Raw genomic sequence first — 11,848 nt, 5'->3', positions numbered from 1 at the left:
GTATTATTTCTTACAGTGACAGGTCCCCTTTAAATTGCCTCCTTTTTTATTCCATAGTTTGAGTTATGACCATGGCCTTTTAATATATATTTTAGGTTTTTGATAAAATAGTATTCCTGCCCACAAATGACCAAGTACTTGACAAAAAAATCTCAGCCATGTCTTGTAATCAAGTGTATATCTTCACAAAACATATGATAAACTTGGGCAAAGGGAAATTGTCCACCAATGTACTTATAAGCTGTACTTATTAAATTCTATGCAGACAAACAGTCCAGTCTCAAAAAAATCTGTAAACAGACCGCTTCAACTGAGATACATCCTGAACAAAAATATTAAAAAGATGGAAATGTTCTGCATATGAATCCAAGGATTCCAAATGGTATATAATGACCATAATGTTGTATTTTTCCCTTAGGAAAGCAACGGACTTCCGCGCTTCTAATAGCCAGAGTGGTCCTATTCCCCCTTCTGCTAGTTGGCTCTGTCCTATTGTTTAGTTACAAGCTCAAACTATTCTCTGCCTGTTGGACATCCCAGCCACAACAAGGTAACCAATGATATTCCTCTCTGATGTATCTGCACCTGTACCCCCAGAATTAATTTAACCAACAGATAGTCTATATCATATAAAGTGACCTATTAAATTATCTCAACAAACTGGAATATATATATCAGTAAATATTGCCCTTTCACAGCCTTTCCCTTGAGCCGCCATTTGGTGATGGGCTGGGTGCTCCCTCAGAGGTATGTACACTAATATTATTATTTTCTTTCAGATTCTCCAAGTCAGGCTGCAAATACTGTAAGTATCTTAGCAAGGTACAGTAGGGTTTCTGTCTATTTCTGACTATGCAGATGTAATTTACCATAAGAGATAAAAGTTATCTGAAGCATACTAGATTATACCAGGTTACAGATGAATGTCTGTGACATTCTGAAACAATGTTTCTGTACATTAGAACTTAACTTTTCCACAGAAGAAGTTTAACTTACTTGGTATAAAGACCAAATCTTGATGCAGTTGGACATGTTTTGTTCTTGTGCACAGTTGTACCTGCTGAGCCATGGACTATAAACTTTCCATTCCGTTCGTCACTATGCCTTGGGTTCAGGCAATGGAATAAAGCACTAAGTAAGGAAAACCAGGGAGGTCTTGCTTGAGTGCATAGTAAAATTCTCCATATTTATTCTATATACATATAGTACAAGATGTTTGACCCTTCTACCCAAGTAGAGTAATGACAAAGTAATATTTTATTTTAATCCTGAGAATGCCAATAACTGCTTAAACCTTTGGCACATTTATATGTTACATTTTGAATTATAGTTAGCTGTTATAGCAACTGTATTTTTAAAGAAGCTGACTCAATCCACAAAATGTCACTTATTTATGACTCTTTTTTTGCTCAGGACGTCTCATATGCAACGTTGAAGACAAGATTAACACCAACAAACTAAAGCTGATAAAGACCCTGTGACTTTGTTTACCGAATGTTTGCCTATATGTGTTGGGGTTCTGGTTTCCCTAACATGATAAAACAAAAGATGAAAATGGAAGTATTGTTATGACATTGATTGTCTAAAAAACGTGGGGTCTAAACTACACCCAGAGCTTCAACCTGTTTTTTTTCCATCTTGTAACCACAACAAAACCCAACCTGTAACCTTTACACCAGATTTTGATCGACTACTTTACTGTGTGCTGGAGAAAGGGAGAGTGACCCTAAGACATGGGGAGATGCTGATGTTAAATACCAAGCACAATATGTCAGTTTAAGCCAAAGCAAAATAAACATCTTCCCACCAATACACAACCAAACCCTCCCAGCATTGCCAATCTCCTGGGGACACCCAACTAGTTTTAGTGCTCTAGTCAAAGCAGCAATACTGCCTTATATTGTTCAATCCCTTATCCTCGGTTTTGGTGCAAAATATCATGTTTTTGGTTTCATAGCTATTCTGTTCTTTTCCTCAACTAGACATAGAAGCCTTTGCAAAATTGTGCTTGCTAAATAAATATTTTCTATTTTTATGGTTATGATTATATGGTATGGATTCAAAAAGCCAAGGATCTTGTATGAGTCAAGAAAACCAATATGGCAGAACCCATTAAAATAACCATTATGCGATGATCGATCCAGCCTAGCCTGACTCCTTCCTATACAGAAAGAAGGCTCGATCAATCGATCGTCGCATAGTGATTGCTGCTTCTTACTTCACCGTATCGCCATAGTTCAATTGACAGGAAGCCAAGTTTTAGCAGGTATTTTCTATTAAAGCATTTAAAATACTAAGTGGTTTGCAGGATAGGTTTGCAGTTAATGGTTACAGGTAGAATAGCTTTTTTTACTTAAAAAATTTTAGTGTTACTTTTGCTTTAATAGCCCCATTATAAAGATTGCCTTGACAGACTTGTTTATTTTAGTGTGGAATAGTCTGTTTGCTTTTGTCTGTATGAGGCAGTCTCCTCAACCTTATTTATTTGTTTGTAGAACCACATGGTGACTCTACCTAAGCTGATCAGAAAACCCTGCGCTACACTGATGAGCCCCAAGAAGGGCAAAACCGGTCTGTAGTTGGGAATCTGATCAGCTATTATCCTGGCTTCAGCTTTAAACCCAGTGGGTGAGCTGTAGCCTATAGGGTAAACCCATGTAAACGGGATTTTTTTAAGAGTTTGGAATTCATTCCCAGAATTCCTTTTGTTTGCTTTATGTATTAAGCTCTAAACTCACATTATGATAAATCTGCCGCTTAATGATAGGTGACCTTTGGTAGCGGTGCAGACCATTGAGAGGCGATCTATAACACCATGTTACATACACAATTGCACTCTCTCATACACAATCAATAACCACATATGTACATGGTTAAGTTATACAAACAGGAGGAGCCACAGACACTCCCGGCCTAGATACAAGGTAAGGTGATTGGTACACACAGAATAATTAGCCACAGAGAGGAAAGCGAGCTGTATTTACAGAAAGTTTAGCCACAGATATCCCCTGCCCTGGCAAAAGTGATATATACTGTATACTCTGTATAACACTGGCCTTAACTGCCCTCTGATGAGTGGGAGCTTCCTGGAGGGATATATAAATACACAAAAAAGGGAAAAAGAAGAAACCCCAGGGTGATGCTCCTGTCTGACATGAGAGCAAAGACATGTACAATTGGTAATTACCAGTAGATATCGGCCAAACAACCTATTGTTATAAAGCTCAATGCAACATGGTAAGTATTAGGCAGATGCTGATGAAGCAGGACAGGGAACCCACCACTAGGCCTCACCAAAGCCACACAGTAACCAAATCCTTTAGTCTCAAACACGTTGGGCCAATGCACAATTCACCTGCAGCATGGGCTTCTTAGGGGCACCGATGTATGAATGGGCAATGCCATCAATACCAATATTCATTTCCAATTCACTGGGTACAATTAAACCTCAGCTGTGGATGCAACCGTGGCCAAAAAAAACAGGACAGAAGCAGTCACAGAATCTACAATGGGCAACATGGTGACACTTACATGGGTTTTAAATGGAATCAGGTGGCAAAATGCCCATGGGGCAGGGGGTAAGGACAGGGCTACATTGCAGGCTCCCTAACTTTCATGTTTCCATGAGAGACGGGGGGCATTCACCTGAATGCTAATATTTGTTATTTTGTGATTCCTTCGGGTTCAAGCTGAAGCTGATAGCCTTTATCTATAAGTACACAAATGTTTCAACGGATGTTACTGATTCATCTAAGTGGGAATAATAGACTCAGGGACTACAGTATTCAATAGTGTTAATTCAAGTTCCAAGTGAAAAGTGAAAGCCAGGGAGGTCCAGCATCTCCTGTGTAGACCTAAATGTCCAGGGATTAGATTATAATTTAAAACAATGATGACCCACAAAAAAGTCCGGGGAGCCCCGGTGCAGGCTGGGGGGCAATAAGATGAATTGTAGGGCCATGTTTGGCTCCTGGGTCTGCAATTGGATTTCTCTGATTTAATTTAAACTTAAAAATCCTGCACTGCTCACTTATCACTGAAGTGATAATATTTTAGTGTAATATTTGAAACAATACTGATGTTTGGGTTAAATGAGAATGTACATGTTCTGCTCATGTCTCTTATACACGCATGGAGGAGCCACTGGGGGGGTAAAACTTCTATCCTGACAGACAGTGATCCATTGGGACTGTAGAATGGCCAGTTCCAACCTCCTCTTGAGCTCACCGTACATGTACCAGTGGGCAGGCAAAAAGGTCAGATCTCACCAAACTGCCATCCATATTGGAGCCTGTATTACCATTCTTATGGGGGAATGTAATAAAAGTCGTAAACCGAAACAAATGCACAGAAATAAGAATTAAAATTTGCATTTTGCAATGTAATATTGTTCATTAGAGTGTTATTGCATTGAGAATATTAATTGTGCATTGCAAAGCCCATATTAAATTCACGCAAAGGCAAATTTGTTCGCACATATGTTTTCCCATTACACAAGGTTTTTCCCTTACTGACTTTTATTACATTCCCCCCTTTGAATCTAATAAAATTACCTTAAATATAACAATATAATATAGCAATAATTTTTATTGACAAACAGTCCTGATTAGTGATGAGCGAATCTGTTCCGTTTCGCTTCGCCGAAAAATTCGCGAATCTTTGAAAAGATCCGCGAAACGGGGAAAAATTCGCGAAACGGCAAAAATGTCGTGCGACAAAAAAAATTGTCGCCCGCGGCTATTATTTTGTCGCGCGGCTATTGTTTCGTCTCCCGCGGCTATTGTTTTGTCGCGCGGCTATTATTTCGTCGCCCGCGGCTCTTGTTCCGTCGCGCGGCTATTATTTCGTCGCGCGTGGCTCTTGTTTTGTCACCCGCGGCTCTTGTTGTTTCGTCGCGCGGCTCTTGTTTCGTCGCCCGCGGTTATTGTTTTGTCGCGCGGCTATTATTTCGTCGCCCGCAGCTATTATTTTGTCCCACGGCTATTGTTTCGTCGCGCGGCTCTTGTTTCGTCGCCCGCGGCTATTGTTTCGTCGCGCGGCTCTTGTTTCGTCGCCCGCGGCTATTATTTTGTCGACTCTGTCCATTCATTGGCTGATGTGATCTAACATGTACAGTATGTGTGCCTTGGCTTGTTTGTGTGCGCTGTGAATCCTATGATCCCAGGGGGCGGCCCTTAGTAAATAACAATTTCCTATTTAGGATTACCCAATGGCACATACTACTAAAAAAAGTATATTTTTATGAAAACGGTTTATTTAGATGAAGCAGGGTTTTACATATGAGCTGTTTATGCAATATATTTTTATAGAGACCTACATTGTTTATAGGCTTTTTTGACTAATGAATGTGGCTGAGTAGGTGTATGCTGAGCACCCACATGCCTGTAACAGGAAAATGACCTGCAAGGTTTCTTTTGTCACCATCAATGCCACAGAATTTCCTGTTAGCAGCTCAGATCCAGCCCAAACATATCTCTGTGTGCTCAGCTCAACTTTGTCTTTTCTATGTTGTTAAGCATACTGTATGTTTTTAGGTATAAAATGTTTCCAAAACCCGAAGAGCTCAAAAATAGTATGGAGTTACTGCTAACTGAATCGCAACGAGTGAGGCCAGTGCTTCTACATATAGTGGGCCAGACACCCAATGCTTGGGAGCTAATTAGTACAGTTATGGGAACCCTTATCCGGAAACCCATTATCCAGGAAGCTCCGAATTACGGAAAGCCTGTCTCCCATAGACTCCATTTTAATCAAATAATTCACATTTTTAAAAAGGATTCCCTTTTTCTCTGTAATAATTAAACAGGACCTTGTACTTGATCCCAACTAAGATATAATTACCCCTTATTGGGGGCAGAACAGCCCTATTGGGTTTATTTAATGGTTAAATGATTCCCTTTTCTCTGTAATAATAAAACAGTACCTGTACTTGATCCCAACTAAGATATAATTACCCCTTATTGGGGGCAGAACAGCCCTATTGGGTTTATTTAATGGTTAAATGATTCCCTTTTCTCTGTAATAATAAAACAGTACCTGTACTTGATCCCAACTGAGATATAATTACCCCTTATTGGGGGCAGAACAGCCCTATTGGGTTTATTTAATGGTTAAATGATTCCCTTTTCTCTGTAATAATAAAACAGTACCTGTACTTGATCCCAACTAAGATATAATTACCCCTTATTGGGGGCAGAACAGCCCTATTGGGTTTATTTAATAAAAAAGGGAATCATTTAACCATGAAATAAACCCAATAGGGCTGTTCTGCCCCAATAAGGGGTAATTATATCTTAGTTGGGATCAAGTACAGGTACTGTTTTATTAATACAGAGAAAAGGGAATCATTTTCAAAAATGTGAATTCTTTGATTCAAATGGAGTCTATGGGAGATGGCCTTTCCATAATTCGGAACTTTCTGGATAATGGGTTTCCGAATAAGGGGTCCGATACCTGTATCTCTAAAGCAAGCAGGCAGGCATAGAACTGAGGGAGGACAGCATACAGGCTGCTTACTTTCTTTACTATATCATTAAAAGAGCAAGATTCATGATCTGCTTTGATTAAGATATGGGCCATGTTTAAATGGGGCAAACTATACATTATTTTATAGAAAGCTAAGTGGTATTTGTAATTAAGCAACAAGATGGCAGCAACACCTAAGGTTGGTGTAGTTAAGAATCCCTTAGGGCTAGGAGAAAGGCCTATCAGAATCTTAGGTCTTATTTCCCAGCCCAGGCTTAGGAGGAGATGGTTGACACACATAGAACTAGAAAGAGTCTTGTTGGTTCTGTAGAACAGACCTTGGTGTGGAGAGGCGGTAATTGTCCCACCAAGGAGACTATTTGGGTTGTGACCCTGGTGGTTAAGCCATTTATGGAAAACAGCATGGAGGCTTTGGTTAGTCCTAGAAACCAGAGGAGATGCAGGAAAAGCAGCATTACGTTGTGCAGTGGGGTCCAACAGACGGTAGAGATGTAGAAGTAGAGGGGGTGGCCCCTTCAATAGCTTTGCACAATTTTTCCCTGGGTCAGTAGACAGGTCACATGGGTGCACCCAGAGAAGAAAGAAAAGCTGTGTGTAAAAAAAGAGTAAAAAAAAAAGGATGGGATTGTTCATTAACAAAAAAATGATCACCCAATAAGATACTGATAAGCCCCAATGAACTGGGTGGATATATAGGTGTCAATGGAGCATGTAACACATGGTTGGCTCCAAGTCCCCTTGTGGGAGTTGGGTACTCTTAGGGTCACTTGCAGATATGCCCACCTTACGTTCTGTGTGCTTCCTCACTGTTCAAGCACAGGCTCCCAAACTGTAGGGCTGCCCCACTGCAGGGCAATAGTTGGTAAGAAGATAACATATATATACAAATGCCACTATTCTGTTGATCTAGGAGTACTGAGGGCAAGTCATGTCCCATAATTACAATTTTGCACCCATGGTTGGAATACTAAACACCACAATTTTTTAAATTTGTTTTCAGCTTTTTTTATAGTTAATGGAAACTATGAAAATTCAACCAATCTATTAGCCGAAAGTAAGAAAGGGTCATGTCTTAAGGTCTGTTAGATCAGCACATTTCCATTCACAGTAAAAGGGGTGATTTGCAGCGTTTTGACCCTTTCCTTGGAGTGATAAATTTCATATATACTGTATATACACATACATACACATTTTTAAAAAAGTTTCATAAAGTTTTTACCATTGGGTACATATATATGAATATGTACCCAATGGTTGCTGCCTAAAGCTGCTCTCATGCACCTGGCATAAATTTATATAACCAAATCACCTTTATTTATTTCCTTTGGCACTTCCCACGCATACCCTTGCTGTTAGGTTAGTTGCTATAGATGATATACCGCATCTTGTTATTGCAAGGCCTGTGGGAGGTGATGAGAAAGCCCCCCTCCCCCAATGGTTGCTTAGACAAGGTTAAAACTGAAACCTTCTGGGGTAGAAAACAAAGAGAGAAATATACATTCAGCTTCATACTTCTTTACAACACAAAGATATAAGGTAGAGCGGCCTCAATATTTTCACTGATGTCCATTAAAAATTCAAATGCTAAGATAGGGCTGACCAACTGGTGGCTACTAAGCTACACCCAGCCCTCAGCCGTACCTTCCATGTCTCGCAACCTATTACAAGATGTATGTGCCTTCACTGCAGGTTGCTCTAATAGGAATTGCTCAAAATCTCACTTGTATAAAGTCTGTGAAGGAAGGCAACCCAGTAGTGATTTTAAGAGACACCAAGTCACCCAGTGTCCCCTTGTGGCTCTTTGGCAGGCTTTACCAGTGTTATGTGAATGTGCTGTTATAGTGATTGCTATGAGCACAGGAGCAGACAACAGAGTAATATGAAATATGAAAGGACAGGGCAAAAAAGGGGATGGGGGATGTAAGGCAGGGAATGGAAAGGGATGGGATTGCATTAAAAAAAGAAGCAAAAGAGGAATAAAGAAAGACTAAAGGAAAGACTTAAAGAAGAGAACATAATGGGAATGGTTATATAAGGGGACCAGGGGATCAGGAGAGTATTCTGAAGGGTAAAGGAGAGATTAAAAAGTGTGGAAGGAATAGGTGCCAGGGTCAAGTGAAAGGAAGGAAGAAGAGAGCAAGGGAGAGGAGAGAATAGTGGGAATGGGGAGATCAATTAGAATAGTATTTAGAGAAAGGATAAGAAGGAAAGCAAGCATGAGGAGGTAAAGGTTAGGCAAATACATGAGAGATGAACATAGTGCAAGAAAATAAAAGAAGTGGAAGAGAGGGAAGGAGAATGATAGGGAGATTGGTAAAGAAATGAAACAAAAAGGAATATTAGAAGAAGAATACCAGAAATACAAGGGTGTGCAGTAGGTTTGCAATCCCTATCGGGTTTATATTAATGTGATTGGAAGGTTGTTGTACTTACAAATAGGTGCACCTTTTAGCCCTCCAGCAAGTACATACATGTACATTTAGCTGCCTGTATCTATGGAGTTGGATAGCACTGGGCTGAGGCAAGCAATGTAACAGCTCTCTTTATTATCAAAGCAAATATGTAGCAAATAATATATCTTCACCTCTCTTTTAGGTACAGTAGATTGGATAAAAGGTGAGTGCATAAAGTGCAGGACTGGGGCTTTCTGCATGTCTATTAATACTTACAGTTTGGGTATTTCTGCATCATACGAAGATGGTGAGAACTTCCGAAGACACCACATAAGCACCTTTATCCTCCTGCCTTGGTTTTATAGAGGTGGACTGTGACAATTAGTATTGAACATACAAGCACTGGCCGTGAACCACTGGTGTGCTATGGTGGCAAAACAGCATCAGTACAACACTTTGATTGAAAACATTGATTTTCATAGTTCAAGAATTAATAAGAGCATATCCAGGCCAGAAAAAAATGCATTTTACTAAATATGCCCTCTACTGTCTAGGACAACTTTGACGTATCACAAATATGGAAATCAAATTGAGGACTAACTTGTAATAAAACATTAGTTTCAAAGAGAAAAATGAATGAGCTGATGAATTGTCCTAGGAGCTACAGATGAAGCTCAGAGGGCAACATTTGACTTTTTTCAGACAGAGCAGAAGTGTTCCTACGTGCATTAATTGCTTCTACGAAGCCAGGTTTCCCAGATGACTAGACTGGCTGCCCTTCTCCTTGGCTAATGTATGGGTACATCCAGTGTGGGGCAATTCTAGTGGGGCACCCTCTGCTGCTGCTGCCATCACTGCCACTTATCGTTTACACACACACTGCCGCCACCACACACCTCAGTCCCCACCAGTCGATTTCTCATTCACGTCCTACCCCCAGCTTCATCAGGAGTTTGCACTAACAAATAACACATCACAAATGTCAGTGGGCAGAGATGGATATGACTCATGTATATTTTATATCTGTCCACTGAGTACCTACAGAATTTGTGTAGAATCTCTTTACACCAGAAAAAATACTCACCTTGATCATTTCTAGTGATAAAAAGTAAATGTAAAGAGTGAGACGGAAGTTATGTATGAGGAACACATGTATTTGTATTTTCAAGAGGTGCTACAAGCCCCTAAGGTTTCATAATGAACAGAGGAAAAGGTCTCACACAACTAGGTCACTGCACATCGGAAAAAAATTGCTTTTAACCTTCATGCAAGAAGCGGATAGAGGGTTTGAAGTTGCCATGTTGATGCAGGCTCTGCTGGTCTTCACTTGTAAGTGCTATTACCTTTATATTTATTCTCACTTTATTAGTATCTCACTGTGAGAAATTGCCGGGGGTCCTATATTACATGCTTCTATGTAAACTATTAGTACTTAAGAACATTGATGTAATTTATATCTGACCAATGTAAAGTTTGGCTTCTAAAAGCTTGTAGGCAGTGTGGCAATAGTGATTGGCAGAGGCAGTTGATTCTGGTGTGGTTGGAAGAGAGATATGTGGAATCAAAGAAAGCAAGAGGATACGAATATGTATGTATATATGTATAACTTTATTTATAAAGTGCCACAAGGCTACGCAGCGCTGTACAGTCTTACAGAATACACAATTACACACAGGGAGGACAAGTGATATAATAAATAAATACAATAAACATATATAAATGCACAGGGAATAAGTGCCATGTGGTATGAGACACAGTAGGAAGGAGGTCCCTGCCCCGTAGAGCTTACAATCTAAGTGGTTGGGTAACATACAGGCACAAATTGGTGCATAGGAGATAAGGAACCTGTCGTAAGTCAGAGTCAATGTGCCTAAATCAGTGGTTTCCTACATTTGTACAGTTCATTCAATAGAAACAATGATCCACCGAGCAGCGCCCTTCGTGGCTTTGTTTGCCTTTGTTATCTCCAATCTTTATTTGGGGATTTTTATGTTTCTTCTAATTAATGCTGGATGGCTTTATTTCTTACTGAATATATCCAGCTATCATAAAATCCAGTTAGAAAACCTACCGTGATGGAATGAGTAGGGTTTGTATAGGATATACTCCTACTGTGACAGAAGGCTCAGCCTTAAAGCACAACACACGGGTGCTGCTTTGGGAGAGAATAGGTGGGACTGTAAGGGTAACCATACCACTATTTCCTGCTTATACAAGTACAAATGTGATCATAGCTTTTCAAAATGAGAGTATACTCCTTCCCTCCAATATGACTCTACGTTACAGAACAGAATACATGGTTTTCATTGTATAACACTTTATTTATATTGTGAGAATACTTTCCTCTTAAGGTGTATGACTTAAAGGGGTAGTTTAACTTCAGTGGCTTGATAATTTTGTTTAAACATTCTTGTAAGATGTACTGTTCATAATCAGATTTCTCCCTCTCATCTTTCATAGTAGCAGATCAGAAATCCATTCTCAGCCCTTTATTTAACAGTTGCAAATGACTTGGGAATCGTTTATCAGTTCTCAGTATTTTGGTATAAAAATATAGGAAGGATTTTAGAAATCAATAGAAACAAAATTGTCTGAAGCCATAATTAACAATTCAGAGGGGTATTAGAGCTCAGCTGTCATGAGCAGCAGTCCTGCCCTGCTTTATGGCTGAGATTCTAGCTATCTGTATAACAGAGCATTCTGTCACAGTGGCACAGATCCTATCTGATCCCCCCATTGTAAGCAGCAGTCCTGCCCTGCTTTATGGCTGAGATTCTAGCTATCTGTATAACAGAGCATTCTGTCACAGTGGCACAGATCCTATCTGATCCCCCCATTGTAAGCAGCAGTCCTGCCCTGCTTTATGGCTGAGATTCTAGCTATCTGTATAACAGAGCATTCTGTCACAGTGGCACAGATCCTATCTGATCCCCCCCATTGTAAGCAGCAGTCCTGCCCTGCTTTATGGC

At 39.9% G+C, this 11,848-nt stretch overlaps 1 long non-coding RNA gene across 1 annotated transcript; it reads left to right on the top strand.

Moving 5' to 3' along the window:
* Nucleotides 1-359: 359 nt before the first annotated feature.
* Nucleotides 360-2,135, top strand: LOC116406920. The gene is made up of 3 exons (XR_004219884.1): nucleotides 360-550; nucleotides 780-805; nucleotides 1,414-2,135. It is a non-coding gene; the product is annotated as an uncharacterized LOC116406920 (long non-coding RNA).
* The last annotated feature ends 9,713 nt before the right edge of the window (nucleotides 2,136-11,848 follow it).

Source organism: Xenopus tropicalis, chromosome 8 (assembly GCF_000004195.4).
Source record: "Xenopus tropicalis strain Nigerian chromosome 8, UCB_Xtro_10.0, whole genome shotgun sequence".
NCBI lineage: Eukaryota > Metazoa > Chordata > Amphibia > Anura > Pipidae > Xenopus > Xenopus tropicalis.
Note: the sequence above shows the minus strand (reverse complement) of the source record. Positions and strands in the feature narration are given on the sequence as shown.